We start from the raw sequence: 25,453 nt of genomic DNA on the forward strand, positions 1-25,453 counted from the left end.
AACAAACTTCCAAATTGAGAAGAAGCTCAGAACTGTAGCTTCTTCTCCACACTCTTAGCAAGGACAGATTTTAAACAGATTACTAAAATCCAAATAACCACAAAGAGATTCTGTGACAACCCAAGAAAGTCTACCAAAACAAGACTAGTCCTTATTGGTTGCAGTTTTTCAAGAGTAAGGTCACAATTCTACACACTTACAGAAGTTCAGCCTTATTAGAGTCAGTACAAGACCTTTTGCTACTTGAGGCGGAGCAGCAAATAATCCTCTCTCTCACCTAACAATATATCCCAATACTTAAGTCAGCCTGCTTATTTTGATAGATAAGAGCAGAAAATCCCACAATCATTTTTTCCCATCCATGGCTGTAATAAAAAAATAGTAACAGCAAAAGCATAACAGTAACCATTTGCTTCATAATAATAATAATAATAATAATAATAATAATTTATTTGTATACCGCTATTCCAGCATTAGATCATAGTGGTTAACAACATTAATACAATAAAAACATAATACATATCCCCAACAACAAATATCCCCATCCCAAAAAACATACTATACATCACATGCTACCTAATGGTAGGGTCGATCCAGAGCACTGAATGGAACTTAGTGCCAAATAAATACACACAAGGGATAGATGCATCTCAGAATGTCTCTTTATGCAGTCCCACATCCTCCAACTGTCCTGATTCAGCTGGAACAGTCCTGATTAATCTTCTCTCATCTCACTTTTCCAGTTGCTTTTAAAATGTCCCAGTTTCTCTCTCCTCCTCCCACTATCCCCCTTTGTCTTTAGCTTACTTCAATCACTGCAAATTGAGCTCAAAGCACAAAAGTAGTTTACACTCAGTGAACTCAGCAGGCAGGAGAGGAGTAGAGGGGAAGGAGTCCTGCTTGCTCTTGCCCTTCCCAGGAGGCTCAGACAAAAGCAAACTGCTGCAGTTTCTCCTAGCTTGTGTGATCTTCCTCAATAACTTTTCCCCAACTTGACCACACTGAACTGTTGAATGGCCATGTGTCCCAATTTTCATCTGTGGAATGCTGGATTTTGTGAGGGTCAGGAATTGGATTAAGATACTTTTTGTGGGCTTAGTCACCCACTAAACAGCCTAATTGTTATCTTATTTGTTTTTGTTCTCTTCATTTGTGTTTGTTTTCTTCCACCTAAATATACTGTTTCAATATTTCTACCTCCCCTCCCTTGTAGCTTTAGAAAAATATAGTTCCAAGTGTTTTTCCTGTCCCTCTGGCTGCTGCCACGCTGGAGTGTGATATCATTTTAACTGTCATGGCTCTGTCTGATGGAATAATGGGATTTATAGTGTGTTGTGGCACCAGAGCTCTCTGACAGAGAAGGTTAAATATCTCACAAAACTAAAACCCCAGAATTCCATAGCATTGAACCATGGCAGTTAAAATGGTGTCAAAGTGCACTAATTCTGCAGCGTAGCAGCCTCCCCCCTCCCCCTTGTGTATTTAAAGTATTACATGTTGTTGATTTAAGCTGTTTTATCCACTGAGGACAAGTCTGGACACTTTAGATGACAGGACCAGATGTCATAAGATCACCACACCAGCTGAAGTGCCTAGGTGTTGAGACATGTATGCTTTGTCCTACTTCTTGTGTTAGCAAGGCTGGAGACTAATGTATATTAGAACCACTGGGATACTTAAAATCAAACAAACCCTGGTGAATCAAAGAGGAGAGCCAGCATGGTGCAGTGGTTTGAGTGTTGGACTAGGACTCTGGAGACCAGGGTTTGAATCCTAGCTCAGCCATAGAAACTCACTGGGTGACTGTGGTCAAATCACACTCTCTCTGTCTCAGAGGATGGCCATGGCAAACCTCTTTTGATGGAACATGCCAAGAAAACCTTGGTCATCTTAAGGTTGCCATAAGTCAGAAATGACTTGAAGGGACAAAACAACAAGGTCAAAGAGAGGCTTGTTCACTGACAATGGTGGTATTAGTGGTACCTTGCTAAAATGAGAAAAAGAGGGAATCAGGGCCTTTTCTGCTGTGGCACCCCAGTTATAGAACACCCTTCCCCCAGAAGGCTGACTGCTGCTAATACTGATGTCATTTTGAGGGCTAATTGATTCTATCCAATTTGTGCATATGGTATGGTCAGCAATATTTTAAATTGTTTTAAATTGACTTGTTTTTAATTGATAAATGATTTAATTTATGTTTAGCATTTCTAAATTATGGTTATTGCCTTAAACTGAATTTGCTGCACATTGCCCTGAGATCTTTAAATATAGGATGGCATATAAATATTTTAATAAAGTCAAATGGACAAATAAATTGTGGTGGGGAAAGTACAGTCCATAGGGACACAATTTTCACACCCCCAATTTCCATTATGTAAGCCTAAAACATCATTTCCCCAAATTAAAAATGGCTGAGGTTTTTTTGGGGGGAGGAGGGGCTGCCAAATGCACTCAAACCACTCCAAAAACCATGATGGTTTGTGTACCCTCAATCCCAATGTCCTCTTCCATTGACCATTTTTCAGCCATAACTGTGACATGACTTCTAGCTGGTGCAGGGGCCTCCAGTCCCTTTATGATTCCCTATCGCTGGATTAAATTCAGTTGCTTATAGAAAATTAGATGCACTGAATCCATAGTTGAATAATAAATACAGGTTGAGTCTCCCTTATCCAGAAACTTGGTTTCATGCCCAAAAGTATTTAAAATGTTGTGTATAAAATTACCTTCAGACTATATGTATAAATGTATATAGAGCATAAATAAACTTCATGTTCAAGCTTAGTCCCCACCTCCAAGATATCTCATTATGTATATGCAAATATTCCAAAATCCAAATAAATCTAAAAGTCAAAATGTTTCTAGTTCCAAGCATTTCAGATAAGGGAAACTCAACCTGGACAAATTTAGGATCTTATCCCATGACTTGATAAATCGATTTACCTCTACCTGGCTTAAATCTTAATTCGGGCGGCATCTTGATATTATTGCAAGGTTTTTGCTGCTTAATTTGCTGCCCAAATACAGCCTGGATCCATCTCCGATTCCAGGAGTGCTCCTCCCTGCTCTTTTCAGATCTGGGATTTTTCTGAGTTAAGAAAATTATCGCTGAAGCGCTCCTGGATTCAGGGATGACTGTATTTGGGCAGCAAATTAGATGCTACAAACCTTGTGTTAATATCAGGATGCTACCTGAATAAAGAATTAAACTGGGTAGAGGTAAATTGATTAATTAAGCCATGGGATAAGCTCCTTATTTGAATCCTGTTGATTCATTGGATCTTCTCTAGTTGACACCAGTGATTGGATTAGAGGCCCAAAAGAATATAAATGTACTGTACACTCTTCCCAACAATAAACTAAAATCCTTCATTCAAAGCAGGCATCCTGTTTAAAACTATGACCTGGCCCAAGAGGAAAAAACAGATCAGATGGAAACTTAATACATTCCCCTCCCTTCACTGCTCTCAGATTTATAATTCTAATGGTGATAGGCCAAAACATGATCTGTTGGCAGCTTCAGACTGAAAACAGACAGGACAGTCACTGTAGAGACATGAAGCTCCTTTCACTGTCCTTTCTTTTCTGGGCTCATTAAAACATCACTCAGTCTGAGAGCAGGATGGCTGGGGTCTCCCGTCTGACCTGTCTGTCACTTCACAGCTGGCCCAATGCCAGACATGACAGTCTATGCATTTTTAGAATGCTGTTTTGTGAGAGACGGAGGTTTTTGCAGGCAGAAAGGTCTAGTACCCTGGAAAGGATGGGGAGATGGTTAATGTGTGACAGTTTGTACGAATTTGGACACTGAAGTCCAAATGAGAAGTCAACAACATGGACATCCTTGCATTCATCAGAAGCAGAAAGAAAAAAATATTTAAGGGTTCATGCCCTCCAACTGTTATGATTTGGCAGGGACAATCTCAGTTAATCATATCCCATCCCATTTTTTTCAGCTGTGTTTAAAATGTCCCAGTTTCTCTCTTCTCCTTTCACTTTCTTCTTTTGTCCTCAGCATATGTCAGTTGCTGCAAACTGAATTCAAAATGTAAAAGTAACTCAGCAGAAGGAGGGGAAGAAGAAGAAGAGAAGACAAGGTGGCGAAATCTTGCCCTTCCCACTAGGCTCTGGCAAAGGTAAATTCCTGCAACCTCTCCTAGTTTTTATGTTCTTCTTCATTAATAACTCCTGCCATCTTGACCCACACTGTGAAGTTGCTTGGCCACATGTATTCCATCCCCCCCCCCCAGTGAGGTGTTGGAGGATATGTGGGTCTTGCCAACTTCAGTGGGGTCCAAAGATTTACAAGTTGGAGGCACTTCTGCATGGACAAGGATGAGGCGTTTCTCAATGCCAACTACTTTGTGTGTCATGCTCCCTTTCAGTGATACCATAGCCAATAATACTGAATAGGCAAGTCTGAGGACCCAGGTAGAAATTTCATTTTATACAGTATTTATTAATACATAATAAAGGAAGTTGTACCCAAATAGTTGCTTCCATATCAAGGCATCTCTATTGAGCTGGAGAAACTGTGGTAAGTTTACAGGCTGGAAGCAATGGATTGGGTCAACTGATCCCAGGACTGAAATTCTGCCACTTTGCCAATGTCCCTGTCCTCTACACATCCCTGTACATCTACTCCAGAGGGAGTCAACTGGAACAACATGGGCAATGGCATGGGAGCTGCAGAGAAAGAAATGGGCATCTGACTTCCTTTTGTAAGCACCAGGGTATGTATATGTATTACCCACCCAATGTTACTGGACTGTAACTCCCACCAGCCCTAGCCAACATAATCTATGGTGTGGGATCATAGGAGCTGAAATTCAACAACATTCCTACACGTGCTTTACTGGATGTCTCCTGTGGACTGAAAACCTTCATAGAAGAAGACCTCTGAGTCCAACAAAATCATTGTTAAGAGATGGACTGGAGAAGTGTTTTGCTTTTCAGTATATTGCCAGTAGTAGTACTATCGCCACGGTAGTTGGGCCAGGATGTTATCATTGTGGTTTTGATTCTCCGGCTTGTAGAAGGTCTAGCCAAACGCTGTGGGGTGCTCGGTACCTCCATGCTGCCTCCGCAGAACGTGTCTGGGCATGCATAGAATGGCAGCTTCTCGATACGGCCTAGAGATCTCTGCTGCCCGTCTTCTATTGGCTGGCGCAGACCACGTGATTCTCGTAGGGACCAAACCATTGGCCAGGGTGTGGTGAGGTGGGGTCTTACAGGAGGATCACGTGCCCCTCAAGGGGCTAATGGGAACCCCTGGGAGGGCAGGGGGAGGGGGCAGACCACGCCCCCATGGATTGGGTCTGTCACGTGGCACGGATGTCCCGCCCTAGCATTTCCGGGGTAAGGACACGCCCATCAGTTTGACAGGTCATCCATCATTCTTGAGGGAGGGGCCAAAGGCGGGGCCAAAGGGTCATAAATCATTCTAGGGGTGTGTGGCCAGGGGCGCGGCTAAAGGGTCATAAATCATTCTAGGGGCGGGACCAGGGGCGGGGCCAAAGAGGCGGGGTTAGGGGAGGAGCTCAAAGGGTCAGGGCCAAAGGGTCATAAATCATTCTAGGGGGCGGGGCCAAAGGATCATAAATCACTTTTTGACAGGAGCTACACCTACATACTACTATCGCCAGAGGTATTTTTAAAGCAAAATGTGTTCACTTCAGGCAAAACAGGATTAATTTACACATCACGAGCTTCAGTCTCTTTACCAAACCATCTACCGCCCTCTGTCTCAGTCTTGTGGGCCACAGTGCATTCAAATATTATGACCACAAGATTGCCCAGAAGTCCTGGAAAGCTGCTGCATCATTGTTGCTGCTCAAACTAAGAATGACAGGAAAGGACTGAGTTTGACAGCACATACCTGGTATTGTTCGAAAGAGTACCTTATTCTTGGAGACAGATTCACCATTTCTCAGAAAGGGAGCTGGTCGATGCTATGTGAAGGAGCTTGCAGGCTCAAAGATCTTCCCAGTGAATTGTAACCCTGTGGCACCTAAGGTAACAGCTACTCAGTTACAGCTTCAGCATTAATTTTCATGCAGTAAGGACACCATGGGAAAGGTCAAACTGAGCCATTTTGCCCCAGTTTTGGACAGAGGTAGCCATTTTCGTTCATCTGAGACCCTTTGCCTCCTTTCCCTGGGCATCTCAAGGAGTGGATGGGGAAGAGAAGGCAAGAGGTGCCTTGGCCCCTCTGAGACCCTTTGCCTCCCTAGCCTTTCCCTGGGCAGCCCAAGGAGAGGAGAGGGGAGGAGACAGCAAGAGGTGCCACGACCCTTCTCCTCCCTGATCCTTTCCCTGGGCAGCCCAAGGAGAGGATGGGGAGGAGAAGGGTCGGGGGGGGGGGGGGAAGGCACCTCCTGCCTTCACTTCCTCAATCTTTCCCTGGGCTGCCCAAGGAGAGCCCTGGTGGCACAGTGGTTAAATGCCTGTACTGCAGCCAGTCACTCAAAAACATAAGGCTGCGAGTTCAGTACTAGTGAAAGGGCTCAAGCTTGACTCAGGCTTGCATCCTTCCGAGGTTGCTAAAATGAGTACCCAGATTGTTGGGAGCAATTAGCTTACATTTGTAAACCACTTAGACTCTGTTAGTTCAGTATGAAGCGGTATATAAATGAAGCTGTTTGTTTTTTGTTTTGAGATCGGGCAGGGAAAGGGAGGAGGAATTAGTGGCCTTGACCTTGTGAATAATCAAAACTGTGAGTCTCAAGGCAGCAAATATGGAGGGCAGACTGTGGCAAGGGAAGTCAAAGAAAGTCATAGTTGTTGGCAGGGGAAAGCTGCCAGCTCCAAGCAGTCTAGTTCTCAAAATCATGCTTCCTGCAGTATGTCTTTATCTGTTTGTCTATCTTCAGGGCCTGGGTGCTCTGGGAGAACTGGCATGGACAATTACTTGTTCCATGGCTAAGGCAATTGTCCAAGCCAGCCTTTCAAAAGCATCCAGGGTCTGAGGACATCTGCCACCCACCCCAAGGCAAAACTGGCTCCTTCAAGTGGGCACTCTTCCTGTCCTAATGATCACTTTGTTCGCCTTCTCTTCCAGCCAAGAAAAAGTGCAGCTGCTTGTGTCATGGGTTGTTACATTGGTGAAGAACACAAACTGGATTCTGGTCTGACATATTTTTCTCTCATTAAAAGTCTTTGTTCATTTGTAGTTTATTAATAAACTACACCGTTTGGGTGTTACACTGATGATCTAGTTCAGTGGTTCCCAACCTGTAGGTCGGGACCCCTTTGGGGGTCGAATGACCTTTTCATGGGGGTCGCCTAAGACCATTAGAAAACACCTATTTAATTACAGTTATGAAGTAGCAATGAAAATAATTTCATGGGTTTGGGTCATCACAACATGAGGAACTGTATTAAAGGGTCACGGCATTAGGAAGGTTGGGAACCACTGATCTAGTTGTTTCTTTGCATGGAACATCCAAGAAAAACAGAGTCAGTGTGGGGAAATTTTGAATTTCTATAACTCTCTCCTAGGTTAAGGTGTGTCCCATTCACCACAGTGGGTACAACATGCTCTCATATGCTGGATGCAGCAATACTGTATTCATTGCATATGAACATAGGACTTTGGGGCAGGAAGATAAATTGGATGATGGTTTCTCTGTAAACTTTATTTTTTAATGAATTTAGCTTTAACTGCTTTCTGTTATTAACAGATGGCTATTTTTATGTGGCTGCAGCAATGAAAGAGTTCCTGCCTGTGACTCATCATACTGCTATGAAATTAATGTCCTGGATGCCAAGGGTCAAAACATCAACAGCTCACATCTTGAGTCACTAGTTTCAGCCAATCTCTGAATTTAAGCATTTCACCATCTTCCTAGCTTAGGGAAAAGAAAATATCAATAGCCTCATGCTGGCTTGAGAAGATTTTTCTGACATCCAGGAAAATCAATACAGTAGATGAAGGAGTTTATGCTTGCACTGATGTTCAAGGTGTTAAAGCTGCAAGGAGTGTCCAAGGAATTCAGTAGCTATAGGAAAGTGAACCTTCCCCTAATTACTGGATCTTTCTAGAAGACACACCATCATTCTAAATTGGTTATCTGCATAGTCCAGATGCTCTGCAAACACAAGACCCTCAAATACATGGCTAATGGATTAGCACTGGGTATGAAATAAGAGAAATAGCATGGCACTGTATGGCTGAACAGATCGGCATAAGTGCTTCCCAGTATCTTATGAGCTGTGTTAGAAAATCATGCTACTTTCTAGTTGACTGCACTGTAACACATCACTTTCACCCTAATGTCTAAGGACAGCTGCAAGTGTCTCAATTATATGAATCATCAAAAGCTTGTGCAATGAGCAGCCTGCCTTGTGGTTAGCTCACCTCCCCAGCCCCCAACTGCTCTTTGGTTTGCTCAGAGGCTGCGTGCTGCCTGTCTCATTCACTGGAAGGAGATAACTTGTTTCAGATGATGGCACAACTTATAATTTGTGTATGCTGCCTCAAGGGAAAAATGTATCCTAAAATGCTGAATCTGTTTCAAGCCAAGGATTTGTTCACAGCAGCATATTTTCTTGACTTGTTTATTGAACTCTTAGAATATTTAATAGCAGAAAGATACTTAATTAAGAATATTTAATAGAATCCTCTGTTCTCCAGTGAATACTATGGGAGTATAAAGCTCCACTAATGTTCCCTTAGCATGTGGATTCTGATCAAATGCCAGTGATGGGGTATTCTTTTTGACACCAGATAGAATTTTCCTGAGCTAAAGATAATATAGCAATAAGTACTGTTTTAGGGGGACATGGATGGTTTCTTACAGGGTTGGGGAATGTATGACCCATCATTGGATTTTAGGGCTCCAGTGTCTGCCAGCTCTAGCATGCATAGTCAGTGGTAAGAGATGATGAGGGCTGAAGTTCAGTAACACTTGGAGGACCACATGTTCCTCAGCCCTGATTTGCAGTGTTTCATGTCCACCAACATTACACATACAAAAACCAGGACACATGGTTAAACAACATCAAAGTGTGGTCAAGATGGCAAATGTTATTGGTGAGGAAGAACAGATAAGCTATGACAGGTTGCAGCATTTTGCTTTTGCCTGATCCTACTGGAAATGGCAAGATTCTCTCTCTCTCTCTCCTGCTGAGTTAACTGAGCTCAAACCACTTCTGGACTTTGAACTCACTTTGTATTTTGCACCAATAGCAGAACACCAAGGACAAAAGAAGAAAGTAGGAAGAAGAGAAAGAAACTGGGACATTTTAAAAGCAGCTGGAAAAGTGAGATGACAGATGATTTATTGAGACTGTACCACTTGGGAAAGTCTGAGGGTATGGTGTTTCCCATGACTGATTCCAGCACAGCAGTCCTGCCATTGGTGCAAAATACAAATCCATTGCATTAAAAGCAACAAAGAGTCTTATAGGACATTGAAGATTAACATCTGTATTATGGCATAAGCCTTTGCAGACCACAGTCCACTTCATCACACACAAGGAATGAGTGGAAACAAAGGGCCTGCAGCATTATTATAATAGTAAATAATTGGTCTTTCTTCTCCATCACTATACTATTTTCTGCAGAGAATATTAGAAAAGCAAATTCCATACAAATTGTGCATTCAAACAATGCATAAATCACATGGGATTTCAATATGCCACAGTTCAATGAGCAAATCCTCAGTGAGAAATCTTAAGTACTGGTGTCTAATAACTCAAATACAGTTTGCCTCATGCATTCAGGACAAATTCTTTCCAGCAGTTGCTCTGTGGCCTCCTAGTCCCAGAGAGACTCTGTTCATATTAGAGATTTTCTCCAGTGCTTGGTTAGTGGAAGAAGTACACCTTTGTTCCTTCTGATATCTGGTGATCTTTAACTTTTCCCAGAGCTTTCTTTTTAGCTAATTGCAAAGGTGCTAATACATTTGGGGGAGGATCTCCCTTGTGTGTATTTGAAAACCAAACAAAACTGGTTTTACACTCAGATAGCTTTGTCTTTGTCAAAATCCTGTAGGATTCTAAAGCACAACAGTCAGAAGGCAAGCACTATGCTTCCCGTGTCTTCACCTGATTCTTCATCTGGATTTAAACACTTTTCATCTCATAAGGAAATTGTCAAGTGGCAGGCTTCACATGTTAGGTGTGAAGGCCAGTTCTATGTCTGACTTGGAATAAAAATATAGTGCTGGGTCCAAACTTTGTCTTCCATGTACAAAAGAGTTCTTTCACCTACAGAAGGCGATCAACCCCATAGTGTGTTGTTGTTGTTGGGGCTATCAGATCAGTAGAAAATGTGGATGATTTTTGCCAATTCTCCCTTCCCACATTGTCCTAGGCATTCTCCTCCCTTTGTTGTTGTGTACCTTCAATTTTTTTTCTTATGGCAACATTATGCCAAACTTATCATGGGGTTTTCTTAGCAAGATTTGGGCAGCAGCTGTTTGCCTTTCCTTTCCTCTCATCTGAGGCTGACCAAGGTAGGGATGCCATAACCCTGCTGTGCCCGTGCTTGTAACGGTTTTTGCAGTTTGGCACGGTCACGGTCCGGTTCACTCTAAATCCTGGGTTTGAGCCCGGCCGGCAGCCATCGCGCCTAAAGGGAACACTCGTCCCCTTGAGGCTGGCTGGCCAATGGCACAGCAGCTGGAGCGGAGCTGTTTCCAGCCCCACTTTGCCATTGGCCAGCCTGAAGGAGGAGGTAGACCCTTGGAGGAGGAGGGGGAGTGAGACTCTGGGCCAGCCAGGGGGAGGGAAAAGCGCCCTTTCTTAGTGCATGGCGAGGAGAAGGAGGAGGGGGAAACAGGAGGAGGAGGAGGTGGGTGCCCATTTTTAAAGGTCCCCCCCCCAAAGAGCACTTTCTCGGTGAAGAAGCATGGGATGTCGAATTGGGAACAAAAGTCCCTCGCCTTGCCTCCCCCTTCCCTCCCTAGTTCCCTACTTACCTTCCCTGCTTGGGTCAGGCTTCTCCCTTTGTCCTGAGGAAAATGAAGCCTCTGAGGAGAGGCCTGGGGCTGTCCTCCGCAGCCACCAAGTCCTTGCTCCTTTCCCTTCTCTTCAAAGGGCTCCAAAAAGAGCCCTTTGCAGGAAAGGGGAGGTCCGGGAAGAGCAGGACCGGGCTAGTGCCCAGGTCTCTCCTCTCCTCTCCTTTCCTGCCTTCCTTCTCTTCCCTCCAAAGAGCCCTTTGGGGGAAAGGGGAGGTCTGGGAAGAGGAGAGTGGCCTTGGAGGACAGGCCTGGGCCGAGCACACAAGTCCCTCAGGAGCCTGCGTCCTTGGTCTAGGCTTGTCCTCCGCTGCCCAGGCTTCTCCTTTCTGGGGATTTCCTCTCCCCTGAAGGGGTCGGGGGGGGGGAGGAAAGTGAAACTGGGAGGGAGAGGCTTGGATCTGCTTTTTAAAAAAAGTGTCCTACATTTGAAAATGTTGTCCTACATTTGTCCCGGTTCGGAGGTCCTGATTTATGGCAACCCTAGCCCAAGGTCACCCAGTGGGTTTCAGTGGCTGAACAGGGATTTGAATCCTAGTCTCCAGCATTGTACTCCAACATTCAAACCACTACACCACACTGGCTCTCCATTCTCTTTACATGTACTTGTTCTGTAAAGGACCAATATTTAGAGGTGGCAAGGGGCTAGAGAAGAAGGGAAGAATCAGCTATAGTTTCCTCCTGCTATTCTACTGAAACAAACTTCAGAACACAGTTCCTCTCCAATGGGAGAGTGACAATTCAAGCAGGTCGCAGCCTGGAACTTGGCTTCTATGATAGCACACCAAGAAAACAGCATGTCAGCTGTGATAGTTTCTCACCCTTGGCATGGTGAAGCTGGGCATCTATGTGTTCATTGACAGCAGGCTGTGGGGTTGTTGTTGCCTTTACCATAGGGCATCCGGCAGGTATAATCTTGCATATGACTTTTCCTGATATGATGTCAGAACCATACATGGTTCTGTCATGATAATATGATGGAACAATGATATGATTTGGTGGCATGCTGACATAACATTATAACGCTGTGATAACCTAGTGAATTATTGGGAGGATGGACATGGAGAATATCGAAGGGCATTGCATATTAATTCAGTGGGCACTCTGGGACAGGGAACAAATGGGTGGGGCAAATGGGAACAGGGTGAAAGTTTATGGGTTTATGACTCTGCCTTTGCTAATTAGCTTACTTGCTGTTCACCGCTATGATCTTTGGAATAGCGGTATATAAATAAAACAAATTAATTAATTAATTAATTTCCTGCGAGAGGATCTGGTTCTACAGGATTGGTATTTCCCTCCCTTCCATAAGGGCGATTGAATGATAAACATGGGAGGGGGGAAAGAGGGACTTGAAAGGTTGCTTTGATCAAGATCAAAGGCTGGGGACCTCAGCCAGGCCCAGGGTGTGTGTGGATGATGTGAATTTTTACACTATGACTTTTGGAATGGACCTTTAGTTCTGACAAGAACCTTGGATGGGTAATTTCTGTCTCAGTATCTGAAACAAAACTCTTTTGTTTTCTACCACACTAAGATGTTTTCTTGTTTGCTGGGATCTGAGTTTGCTGATCCTGATGTAATAAATGCAGCATGTGACCAAGCATCAGGTGTCAATTTTATTGTGAGGGCATATGGGCTGTTGCATATCCAGAAGGGATGTTTCTCTCTTTTTAAAATAATTGTTTTTATTACTTATACCAATATACAAAGCATACTGAAATCATATCAAATTTCTCATTATATATAACAAATTCTTAATTTATCAGTCATTTCATATTATATTATGTAAGTATGAGAAAAACAAAAAGTACCGTATATACTCCTGTATAAGTCGACCTCATGTATAAGTTGAGGGCAGGATTTTGATATGACCCGTGGATAAGTCGAGGGTCAAACACTGGGGCATGTTACAAAGGATCTAAAGGGGGAAACAAAGCACCACTTCCCTCCCTACATCTCCCTCTCTGGACCTCTCCCAAGGGTCACAGTCTCGGCATGGAAAATGGGAAAACAAACCTTGGCATGCACACACACACAACTCCCCCTTCCTTTACCACCAGGATTTCCAAGGCTCATGGCTTACTTGCAAAATGGGGTACAGACCTCTCTCTCTCTCTTCCCTTCAACCCCAGGATTTCCAAAGCTCATAGTTTGTAAAACAGGTACAAGCTTTGGCATACTCTCTTTGTCTGCCTTGTCTCAGCAGCTCTTTGTTAGCTCTGGCTATGAAGGAAGGCTGAGGGATAAGGCACACAGAGAGTGAGAGAGTGTGCAGGGACTCAAATGGGGAGCTGTTTAAAGGTCCCTGGCTACAAAGGAAGAGCAGGCACTTCTTTTACAAACTTTATAAACAGTATTACCATATTACCTTGTAAATAAGTCGACCCATGATTTTAGAGTCTATTTTGGGGTGTAAATTTCTTGACATATAGTTGAGTATACACTATACTATTTTCTAATCATACTACCAATGTTCTCCTGAATACTTGCTTTATTTCTGCCATCTTTTATTGTAAAATTCTATTATGAGAAGCCATTCTTTCTTCCTCTGTTTTTTCTGTGTCTTTTTTATTCAACCGTGCTGTTAATTTGTCAATTTCTTTCATTTCAAATAATTGTAAGAGCCAGTCCTCTGTCATTGGCAAATCTCCCCCCCCCCCATACTTGTGCTACCATTATTCTAGCAGTTGAGACCATATAAACAAAAATTTCCACCATTTCCTTTCTATTTGAGGGGGTATCTTGTTTATCATATTTAATAAGTAAATTTCAGATCATAGTTCAAATCTGATTTTATGTCCTGTATCATAGTACTGCTTTTTTCTGAAAGGTTTTTAACTTTGGACATCTCCACCATATCTGGTACTATGGTCCCACATTCTGCTTACACTTCCAATATTTATTTGAGTCAGTATTATATACTTTAGCCATTTTGGATGGAGTTAAATACCATCTCTGTTCTATTTTCCAATACCTTTCTTTCAAATCTTGTGATTTAGTAATTTTTTCTGATTTTTCTCTTGCCAATTTCCAACTGTTCATAACAATTACTCTCCCTATATCTGTGGCCCATTTTATCATAGCATCTGTAACTGGATCCTTTTCTTGTTCTCTATTCAACATCTCTTTGTATAATCTTGCCTTCTTCTTCCCTTCTGTGCCTAATAAAATATCATGATATATTTATGTCTTATATGTATAGACCCTAAACTACATTGGTTTTTATATACACAATTAAAAGAGAGATTTGAGATGGATGATAAATTAGAGGGCTTCGAAGGGGATGTTTCTCGCTTGGACCAGGATTCCAAAGCCAGTCATACAGGTATAAAAGGAGGAGGGGGGCTCCCCAAGGATAAAAAGCTTTGAGTTCTGCTGCCTTAGTGAGTATATGCATGAACACAAAGACACAAAGAATGAGGAACGCAGATAACGGTGCCTCACATATTGAAAAAGGATAGATCTGCACCAAAATGGAAATCATAATAAAAGTGGAGTCTGGTGAAAGAAAGAAAAATAATCTCTGTGTCCATTTTGCAAGAAGCTTTCAAGTGGTTTCTAGAAGATTCACAATGTTTTTGTTTACTTATGTAAGGCTTACCTGACCTAGTTGTTTCATTTCACATATGCATATTGTTCTGAATGAAAATTTTGCTGACATGCATTAAAGTGCTCTTCTATTTTGTGGTGTAAAAACCTACACCTGTTCTTTCCCCTTACTTCTGTCTCTGGTAATAAATTTTATGTTAAATAAGTAATGCTAAGAAACACATCTATTTCATAGCCTGATGTACAGTATAACTGTACACCAATATTGATCTCAGTACTCTGAGTGTCAGTAATACTTAGGTAACCAGAAAGCACATACAACAAAAACCTATCAGCAAACTCTGAGGAAGACTAAAGTTTGCAGAAGTACAAAAATCCCTCAGGAGGAGAGCAGGCACATATTAACAGAAACAGTTTATGACATGAGAAATTTGTTGTAAAAATATGGGATGCTTTCAAATGGGTCATTCTGAAGTATAATGACCTAAAACCAATTTACAAAACACTCTCAGTCCTCTTCTCTTTCTGTAATAGTTTTGTTTCATTATGCTTTTAGCTAGACTTTCAGTTTTCTAGCTATTTAAAAATAAACTTCCTTTTTTTCCAAATTATTTTTTTCCTTGCAATACCCCAGATAAAATCAATTTGTAAATAAATCTTCTTCATTATACAGTGGGCCCTTCATATCCACTGGGATTTGGTTCCAGGACCCCCTGTGGATACCAAACTCCGTGGTTGTTCAAGTCCGATTAAATACAACGGCTCAGTAAAATGGTGTCAATTCTATAAAACGCAAATTCAGGGTTTTCTTTTTGGAACTTACATAGTATTTGCATATTTGCAAGCCATGGATGCTTGAATACGTGGATAAAGACTCCATGGATATGGAGTGCCAGCTGTATTAAATTCAACATTCCCTCCATTAAACCATGTTCATTTTTATTGATTCACATTTCTTCCAATAGTCCAGTGAGTCTCCCCTTTTAATATTTAGTCTTTAAGTTTTGTCCAAAGGATCTCAATGTCTTATCCGCAATGATCAGAGTTTGGAAATATCTGGATGACAAATCTCAGCATCCTCCAGCTAGCATAGCCACCAATTTCATTAAATATGGGTAATTTCATCTTCTTTTCTGTTACAAAATACGGCATGCATGCCTTACTAAGCAAGGACTAATATGCACAGCAGAGAGAACCTTTGCTGATATCATCACTAAGGATTCTTCTTGACAGAGAGTTTGCATATAATTTTTGGGTTTTATTCATGAGCAAGACGAGTTTTCATCCTCAGGGTTCTTCTACCATAAAAAATAAGAAAGTGAAAGATCTTTACAAGTACAACTATCAAGTTCAATCTACTTATCATTGAGCTTACTTGTGCTCTAGCTTTGAGTCCTGCCAAACTCAATATCCCTTTAACTGCACATTTAAAAAATAGCCCAAAGGTTATTATCTGGAATCCAGTGGGGGCTGGGGGCTTTCATTTCAGTGGGGTAACAAATCAGCTCTAGATTTTACTGTGAACTTTAAAGGGTTACCCAAGGCTTTGATCCTGTTTTGGGCATAGGGTTCGGCAGCTTGGATAGTTCTTTTAAAGTCTGGATAAACCCCACAGGACATTCCTGGTGAATCCCAGAAGGAAGGCAGAGTATAAATAAATAAATAGTAAACCACCAGTCATTAGTGCTGTAATATTTAGTGCTTTATTTTATGAGAAACCCATAAAATTTCCATTCTAAAAAGGATAATCTAAGTCTAAATCACAATGATGATATTATTGCTTTACAAGAGGCCTCAAATTGTTGACAAAATGTTTATGCTGAAACCATGATTTCCCAGAACTGATAAGCACTGCAGCAAATATCAGTTGATCAGAAGTCCATTGGTTTTTAAAGACTTGCATGCAGAATTGATAAAACACATTGTACAGTAAATGACAATCATCAAGTTTGTCATGTTGGAGAAGAAGCCACATTCCATGTTTAAATGAATGTTATAACACTTTATGTTGGAAACAACTTGCAGCTAGTTTCTTCTCCTTCAGACACATTCCTTCAGCTGCCCTCTTGGAAATACAAAAAATAAAAACTAATTGCATACCAGATGAAAATACTTTGTCCTGGCAACTTACATGCAATCCTCACTCCCTGCTGGTTAATACCTTTGGCAGCTCCCTAAAATCTACAATGAATGCCATCAACCTTACATAACTTTTGCCTATAACTCTCCATATCTACTTTTCCAGCAAGAGAAAATCAAGATATATAACTTCATATAACTCATTATTCAACCTTTCTGCTGTTGAGTGTGCTTTATTACTATATTTACTTCAGTTAACAAATATGGTACATGAAATAAGCAAATCACTATCATTTCTCTATCAAAGACAGTAAATTCATATCTGAGGAACTGATCTCCAGAAGATACTGAATAAATTTATGTCACAGGTAGGGTTGCCATCCCCGAGGACCTCCAAACCGGGAAAAATGTAGGATGATGTTTTAAAATGTAGGACCTTTTTAAAAATTTCCTGGCCAGGAAATTAAAAAAAAAAAGGTCCTACATTTTAAAACATTGTCCAAGACCTCGCTGGGGCCTGGGAGACAGCGTTTCCCAAGCCCCAGGCGAAGCCTTCCAGGGCCTCGCGGGGGGGGGAGGAATCCAGGGGGTAGGGGCAAACCAGGGCGGGACTGTGCGGACCCGCCCCCAGGCAGGATATGGCAAGCCTAGTCACAGGGGAATTTCAGACTAGGGTCATAGAGGTCCAATTCCAAAGTCATATCTGAAAAATTCACTGGCCATCTTCCTAATGCTATCAAATAGGTTTTGGCCAGCTGATTTCCCAGAGATCACTGGGATCACAACAGGCTCACATTCAAGTAAAAGATACATTATAGGTAAAAGTATATAATATGTGGGATGAGAATCTCATAATGCAAAAATGAATGGGTTCACTGAAAGATAAAGCCTTGCTTGCTTTATATTTGTGCTGCCGTTCTAACACTTATGTCCTTTTGATTAGGTAGATAAAAGACAAGCAAAGGTAGATAAAAGAAGCCACACACCTATTTATCATGGAACACTGATATTTATCTCTTTCACACTGTACAATTGTAGCATTTGGACATTACTTTAACTGGCATTGGCTGTTACAGAATCCTGGGTCTGGAGTTTGATGAAGTACTAGAATTTTAAATACTCTTCCCTACAGTGGAAATCCCAGGATCCCATAATATGGAACCATGGCAATTACAGTGAGATCAAGGTGCTACATTGTCTAGTGTGAAGTAGATGCCTCCTAAAATGGCTGCAAGTCCCTGCAAACCTTTTTTTTCCTTACAGTCATCACCAGTCTCTTGTATCCTTCCCGCCATGAGACCCCATTTCAGGATAGCTGAGGTAGATATTATAGCATCTGACAAATATGTGAGACTGATGGAGCTTTACCACCCTGAAGGTGGAATAAATCTGCTCTCCCTGTGCCACTTTCCCCAATCAGTTACAGCCTCTTGATGAATTTCTTGCTGCTTAGATTTGTGATCATCTCTTGTTCCTGGCTGGGTTATTCCTACTGGAAGCCACACTCCTTTAATCAAACACAGCAAGAATTCTCTCTTTTGTTGTCAAGTCTTATTAGAGCCCTTATTAGAAAGGGCAGGTTGGAGACAATAAAGGGCTATGGAAGTATCCAAACTAACAGGAGAAATAATACACACAAAGGAATATGTAGAATAATTGGCAAAGTACCATACATGTGGCTGAATGTAAATTGCTGGGGAATCAAAGCATTTTTAAATGGTAATGGAAAAAGGCTAACTAGCATAACATAGCACTTTTTTGGGTTCTAGCGTTGCAACCCTAGCAAATGTATGTCCACAATTTCCAGTCTTGTGCTGCTGCTGCTGCTGCTGCTGTTGTTGTTGTTGTTGTTGTTGTTGTTGTTGTTGTTGTTGTGTGTCTTCAAGTCATTTCCAACTTATGGTGACCCTATCACAGAGTTTTCTAGGGTGGAGAGTGTTTGACTCACCCAAAAGTCACCGAATGCTTTCCATGGCTGAGGGAGAATTGAACCCTGATCTCCAGAGTCATAGTCCAATGTTCAAACCACTACGCTGGCTCTCTCAATTGCTATTTCTTACACTTAAATGTATGGCCAGTGAAGCTCCTGCTCTGGCAGTTGTTTGCCACTGCCCTCAGTGTGGTAGGTTGATTTACAAAAGGCTGCTCGAACCATGCTGTCAAAAATAACAATGGAGCAGTACAGGAATTAAAAGAGTGGAACTCCTTTAGATCTTTTGCAAAGCATCACCATAGGGTTTCAAGTAAAATCTGAGTAGGCAGAACTCTGTTATGGGTTTCTTCACTGTGGATTTGCCATGTTTATCATGTGATCATAAAGATAAGGTTGTTGAAAGGTTTCTAATTCAAATGAATTTGCTGAACACTAGGAAATTTAGCCGGCATTGTCCAGGTTGAGGCTAATGAATTATACTTTGAATGGGAAAAAAGGCTTGACAACTAGAACTTGTTTCATATCAAGTTCCATGAAAAATGGGCCAAACAAGCAGTCCCCCTACCACCAGCCAAACTGCTGAATAATTTGAGATTTACATGAAAATGTCAAGTATCTCTCCCTGAAGTAGTTGACACATCAGTTCCAAAACCTTACTGCACCCTTTGTTTTTATTGTAATATATATTATATCGAGTTTAATGACTGTAATCAAGCACCTGGATTTGGAGAGCATAGCCAAGAGACAATTTTATGTAAAGATATAAGTGCAGTGTAACAGTTTACAGTAATGGACTGGGAATTGAGGGAGTCAGGATCAAGCTACCAGTAACATATAAAACTCACTGGGTAGCCTTGGACCAGTCACTTTCTCTCAGGCTGATCTACCTTGTAGAATTGGATAAAGTGGGGAGAACAAGAGTCATGTACACTGCCTTGAAATCATTCAAGGAAAGGTGAGATATACATATAAATCACTGTCACAAAGTACAGTCAGATCTCATCCTCTTCTGATGGGAGAAATGATCTCTGAAATGTCTAGAAAAAATTAGAAAGTGAGGGTGATAGAAACAGATGTCAGAATAGGCATCAGTAAAGTGTGTACCTACCCAGGCGTTATATGACACCCTGTCATGTAAAAACACAATTACCATGGAGTTAGCATGCCAACAACTGAATTGGTGGCAATGGTCTGACTCACCATAGGTAGAATGATGTAGAAACAACTCCTCTGTGAGATGCATACCGTGAGGAAGTGGCCACTACACAAATGTTTTGCACTTAGGGCGGAAAAATAAAATGCACAGATATAGGATGGGTGACACCTGGCTGAATGAAACTACGTGTGAAAGGGATCTAGGAGTCCAAGTAGACCACAAGTTGAACATGAGTGAACAGTGTGATGCGGCAGCTAAAAAGGCCAATGCTATTTTAGGCTGCATCAATAGAAGTATAGTGTCTAGATCAAGAGAAGTAATAGTGCCACTGTATTCTGCTCTGGTCAGGCCCCACCTAGAATATTGTGTCCAGTTCTGGGCGCCACAATTCAGAAAGGACATTGAGAAACTGGAGCGTGTCCAAAGGAGGGCGACAAAAATGGTGAAAGGTCTGGAAACCATGCCCTATGAGGAACGACTTAGGGAGCTGGGGGTGTTTAGCTTGGAGAAAAGAAGGTTAAGAGGTGATATGATCGCCCTGTTTAAATATTTGAAGGGATGTCATATTGAAGAGGGAGCAAGCTTGTTTTCTGCTGCTCCAGAGAACAGGACCCGGAACAATGGATGCAAGCTGCAGGAAAAGAGATTCCACCTGAACATTAGGAGGAACTTCCTGACAGTTAGGGCTGTTCGACAATGGAATGCACTCCCTCGGAGTGTGATAGAGTCTCCTTCCTTGGAGGTCTTTAAACAGAGGCTGGATGGCCATCTGTCAGGGATGCTTTGATTTGGATTTCCTGCATGGCAGGGGGTTGGACTGGATGGCCCTAGTGGTCTCTTCCAACTCTATGATTCTATGATTCTATGTTATTTATTGGAAACTGCAGGGAAAGAGATTCCACCTCAACATTAGGAGGAACTTCCTGACAGTAAGAGCTGTTTGACAGTGGAACAAACTCCCTCCGAGTGTGGTGGAGTCTCCTTCCTTAGAGGTCTTTAAACAGAGGCTGGATCTGGATGGCCATCTGTCAGGGATACTTTGATTTACATTTCCTGCATGGCAGGGGGTTGGACTGGATGGCCCTTGCAGTCTCTTCCAACTCTACGATTCTATGATTCTCTTCCACACTGCATAAATAAAGCAGTTTGACACCACTTTAGCAATCACTGCTCCATCATATGGAATCCTGGGATTTTTTAGTTTGCTGAGATATTCAGTTTGGACTGTCAGAGAGCTCTGGTGTTTCACCAGACTACAAATCCCAGGATTCTGCAGTATAAAGTCATGGCAATTAAAAAGCAGTGTCAACTTGCTTTATTTCTGCAGTGTGGATATACCCTAGGCTTCATTTCTAAGAACTAAACTATACAAAGGATCCACAGATCAAATGAAGATCTACCTATGGCTTGACAACTAGTACACAGATATATGTTACATGGATGGGCATGTTGGACAACTCCATAAAGGATTTCCTGATGAGAGTTGCAGTTTAGCAGCATTTGGAGGATAACAAGTTCTCTACTGCTAAGGAAGGGAAGACTTCCAGCACACAGCAAGACCAAACAATCATATGAGTGACATTTGACCTGGGCCAGGGACGTAGCTAGGATTTTAGGAAGGGGGGGTCCAGACTAAGTGCCACCATTATAATGGGGCCTGGGTGTGGACGTGCAGCAGCACACACCATTCATTTTTCTAATGGAAGGGGGGGGGTCTGGACCCCAAGAACCTATCCTTCCTGGCTACGTCCCTGTCTGGGCCAATTTATGGTTCGTGTTAGCAATAATTGGCCTTTTGGAATACAGTTCAGACTTGAGGATTGCATAGATCGGGTTCCAGTGCCTTAAGGAGAAGCAAAAGAACAGGATATGAAGATGGCCTGATCTTCCTAATTCCCACTTACTCAGGAGCAGTCACTGCTATCAGCAGGGGAGCTGTTCCCCTGTCTCTTGCAAAGCGATCTTGGGTGCATCAGGTAGAAGGAGGAACCCTGTTGCAATTCTCCCTTATATCACACTAGATTGCTTGCATGAGAGGGTAGGAGGGAACATCAGCCAGCTGCTTCCCAGGGGCACAGAATCCTGTTCATCACAGTGGCTGCTGACCGGTAAATGGGGATTGACTTGCTGTTTCTGATCTATGTTAACCTATGTGACTAAGTGTGTGCTGTTCACGTATTCACTCACAGCTTCCATTGTACAAATGCAACATTTAGTTCCCTTAGAGCCCCAGCTTTCATAAGAAAATATCACTCACACCCACAGAAGTCCAGCCCATCAGTTATAGAGAAAGGATTGGTAATGTGTGGGCAGAGTCAGAAAGCAGCTCAGCTCCTTTCCTGAATGTTATCTGGGACAAGGTAGAATAGAAAGTAGCAAACATCGTTACTGAAGGGAGCTGGTTTGCAATGCCACGAAAGGGCTACAAATTATTAAATATTTAATTCATCGTTATTTTATTTTTACTGCCAGGAAAGGGGAGAAATGGTTGTGAGATTTTCTGTCCCAGATGCCAAGATAACTTAAAGACTATCCACTTTGGAGAAGCAGGCAATGGGTAGAGCAAGGCACACACCCCTCCACTTCACTTAAGCGCCACCACAATCTACTCAGCAGCAGGAGAACTACCACTACCCTGCCTCAGGCAGCACATTTTCTTAGGTTCAGTGAGCCAGCATGGTGTAGTGGCTTGAGTGTTGGCCTACAACACCAGAGATGGGGATTAATTCCCAGCTTGGGCATGAAACCTACTGGGTGACCTTGGGCAAGTCACAGTCTCTTAGCTTTGGGGGAAGGCAATGGCAAACCTCCTCTGAACAAATCTTGCCAAGAAAACCTCATGATAGCTTTGCCTTCTGGTCTACATAACTTGGAAGAGACTTGAGGCATGCAACAAGAAGAATTTCTCTTCCTTCTCCTCACATTGTTGTCCATTACTCCTTTCCCTGGAAACAATGACTAAATGGATTGAACATCAGTATTTCGAAAGCAGAATATTTAGCTTTACTGTATAATTACTTCAGAACATGAAATACAGATGTCAGGGTTCTGACTGGATTTATGTTTTAAATGAACAAACAATAGTGAGAGGAGGGACAATGGATGAAGAAATGTGATTGATTATTCATTTAACTATTATGTGACTAAGACTTTATGGTTATAATTTCAGACAAACAAATACTTTACCATCTACTAAGGCTAGAGGTTAAAAATATGTCTCAGTTTGCTTGGAAGTCCAAAGTTACAAACTGTCTTTGAAAATTAAAAAAATGAGCACATTTAAGGATCACAGAGGCATTTTGAAGTGGGAAGGCTTGTGATTAGAGTTGCATTGTTATTTCTTTCTTTATGATATGAATAGGTGATTTATTCTTTAGAAATGAGCCCGTGACTCTGAAAAGACAATACAAGTGGACTTGTGTATGCCTCACACTGAGATCCCACCACGGCTGCCAAAGCTTTGAGACCAGATCCTTTTGTGTATTTTTGAAAATGAAACCCAGATTTATTTTCTGGCTACTGGCAAGTCCATGCTTCTCTGGTACCAGGCACAGAAATAAAGACAGCTGCCATCTGGCTAAATGGGATGATCGCCTCAAAAGCAGAGCATGTTGAAAATCTTGTTACACACCAGCTCCCTGGAGGAGAGAAGCCGCAGGAAATTACGGGAGCAGCGAGATGAATAATTGAAGCAAAGCGCCTTCAAGATGTGCACCAACAAAAGAGGCCAGAGAGCAGCCTCCCAAGCAGCTGGCAGTGCAGAAACTCACAAAGAAAGTGCCCAGTGGAGGGATTTCTCAGAAGGAGCTGACCCACTTTCCGAGGAGCTCTGAGGGGAGCCAGGCAAGAAGAGGTCACAGCAAGGACTGTGGCGCCATCCTCTTGGACTTGGCCAGCAGCCTCTCCGTCGCAAGACAGGTTTTTTGCCAAACGACAAAAAGAGAATCAAAATAAAAGACAAGACACAACAGAAGCAGCAGGAAAAATGACACAGAATGCAAAGGAGGGATGTCACCCAGTTCAAGATTGCATGGATTTCAACAGCCCCCCCGCCTTCCTTTGAGCCTCTTTCATTGCTGGGGGAAATATTGGTGCATTGCTTGCCTTTCTTCAGGTTTCAGTGCCACGAACAGGACAGGATTAATCCATGCCTTCCTATATAAAACTGCATGATAAACCGAGATTCTCCCCTGCCTCCCTCCCCCACCCCTGGCATTTCCACGGCTTTATCATCTGCTGGTGGGCAACATTGTGTCCCTTCTCCAATTTATTTATTTATTTTTTAAAAAGGAAAGGGGTCAGGAAGGGGCTGGAGAGCAGGCGACACCCCCCTCCTGGCACTGTCCGCAGCAGCCATGGCCCTGGGACAACTTGGGTTGCCAAACAGCCACGGAAAAGGGCATAGAAAATGCCATGGAAAACCAAGGGTGATGCCCATCCTCCCAGCAAGCATCCCTGGTTTTCTTATTCTTATATGCCTTCTTCAGGTGAGTGAGCCGAGCTGACCCCAAGAGCGGGCAACGCTGACGGACGGTAGATGTATGATCTAATATGAGGATGATGGTGATGATACGATGCAATACAGTCATGTTTCCTCCCTCCCCTCCTTCAGACGCATCTGGAGGGCTCTGAAGCCGCAGGTTTCCTCCAGGAGCTCAGGCCAGCCTAGAACAAAGCCCCATCAAGAACCAGCCCGGCGCCCAACTGGCAAAGCCACCCTCCCCTGGCATCCCACCCACGGCATTTCACACCCCCACACCCCCCCCCCCACAGCCTTGGTAGCCTTGCCCCATGGAGCCCCCCTCCACCTTCACCACTGATCCCAGGAAGAGACCACTGGAAGGGGAGAAGGAGTGATGGAGAAGGAGAAGGGGAATGGAAAGAAGAAGAAGGGGAAGGAGAAGGAAAAGATGAAGGGGAAAAAGAAGAGGAGAAAGAGGAGGGGACTGAGAAGAAGAGAAGGAGGAGGAGAAGAAGAAGAATAGGAGGGGGAGGAGGAGGGGGGGGGGAAGAAGAAGGGGAAAAGCCGGGGAGAAGGGGCCTCCTTGTGGCCCTCCTCCTGACCAGGGCGACCATCACAACCACAAAGGAGGACCAGGCACCGCAGATTGGAGGACCTTCCCGGGAAAATGGAGGACCTGGCCCACGAAAAGCTCAAAAACACCACCACCCATTCCTGGTAGAAAGAGCAAGCGAGGCTTCTTAGGGATGCTCCAAATGGAGGACCTTTGGGCATGTCCTCCTGGAAGAGGAGGCTGAAATGGAGGACGCGTCCTGGAGGACCCAGCCTGGCCCCCGTTACAAAATAATACCTGGAAGGAAAAGAAAGAAAGAGGGGAAAAACCCCACTGCTACCAAGAGAGATCCCTGCTTCTTGGGATGCTCCAAAGGGAGGCCCTTTTGGGGAGTGCCCTCCTGCTGCTGCTGCTGCGGAGGAGGAGGCTGGGATGGAGGGCCAGGTCCGCTCCCCCTGGATGCTCCTCTGCTGCCTACCTGATGCTGCTGCTGCTGCTGCTGCAGGAGGAGGAGGAGGAGGAGAGGCGTCCTGGCTGGCTCCGCTCCCGATCGCAGCAGCTTGGGAGGCGACGCTGCTGCTGCTGCTGCTGCTGCTGTGTCTGTGTGTGTTGCGTGTGTGTTGTGTTGTGTGTGGCTGGCCGAGGAGGCACCAAATCCGTGTCCGGAGGAGGAGCCGGAGCCAAAGCGGTGGCCCTGGGGCCTCCCTTCCCAGCCCCTTCCCTTGGCCCCCTCCGCCCTAAGCCCCCTCTTCTT

The 25,453-nt window shown here is 43.3% G+C and overlaps 1 protein-coding gene across 2 annotated transcripts in view; it reads right to left on the bottom strand.

Moving 5' to 3' along the window:
- The window catches only part of C1QTNF4 (C1q and TNF related 4), a 33,806-nt gene extending 8,591 nt beyond the window's left edge, over positions 1–25,215 (bottom strand). The window contains exon 1 of one of the 2 annotated variants that reach the window (XM_042445298.1): positions 25,178–25,215. The gene's annotated coding sequence lies outside the window, so the exon portion shown is untranslated. Of the gene's footprint in view, positions 1–18,407; positions 18,423–25,177 lie in introns of those variants that run through there. The other variant, XM_042445299.1, reaches the window with a different exon arrangement.
- Between the last annotated feature and the right edge of the window lie 238 nt (positions 25,216–25,453).

Source organism: Sceloporus undulatus, chromosome 1 (genome assembly GCF_019175285.1).
Source record: "Sceloporus undulatus isolate JIND9_A2432 ecotype Alabama chromosome 1, SceUnd_v1.1, whole genome shotgun sequence".
Taxonomy (NCBI): Eukaryota; Metazoa; Chordata; class Lepidosauria; order Squamata; family Phrynosomatidae; genus Sceloporus; species Sceloporus undulatus.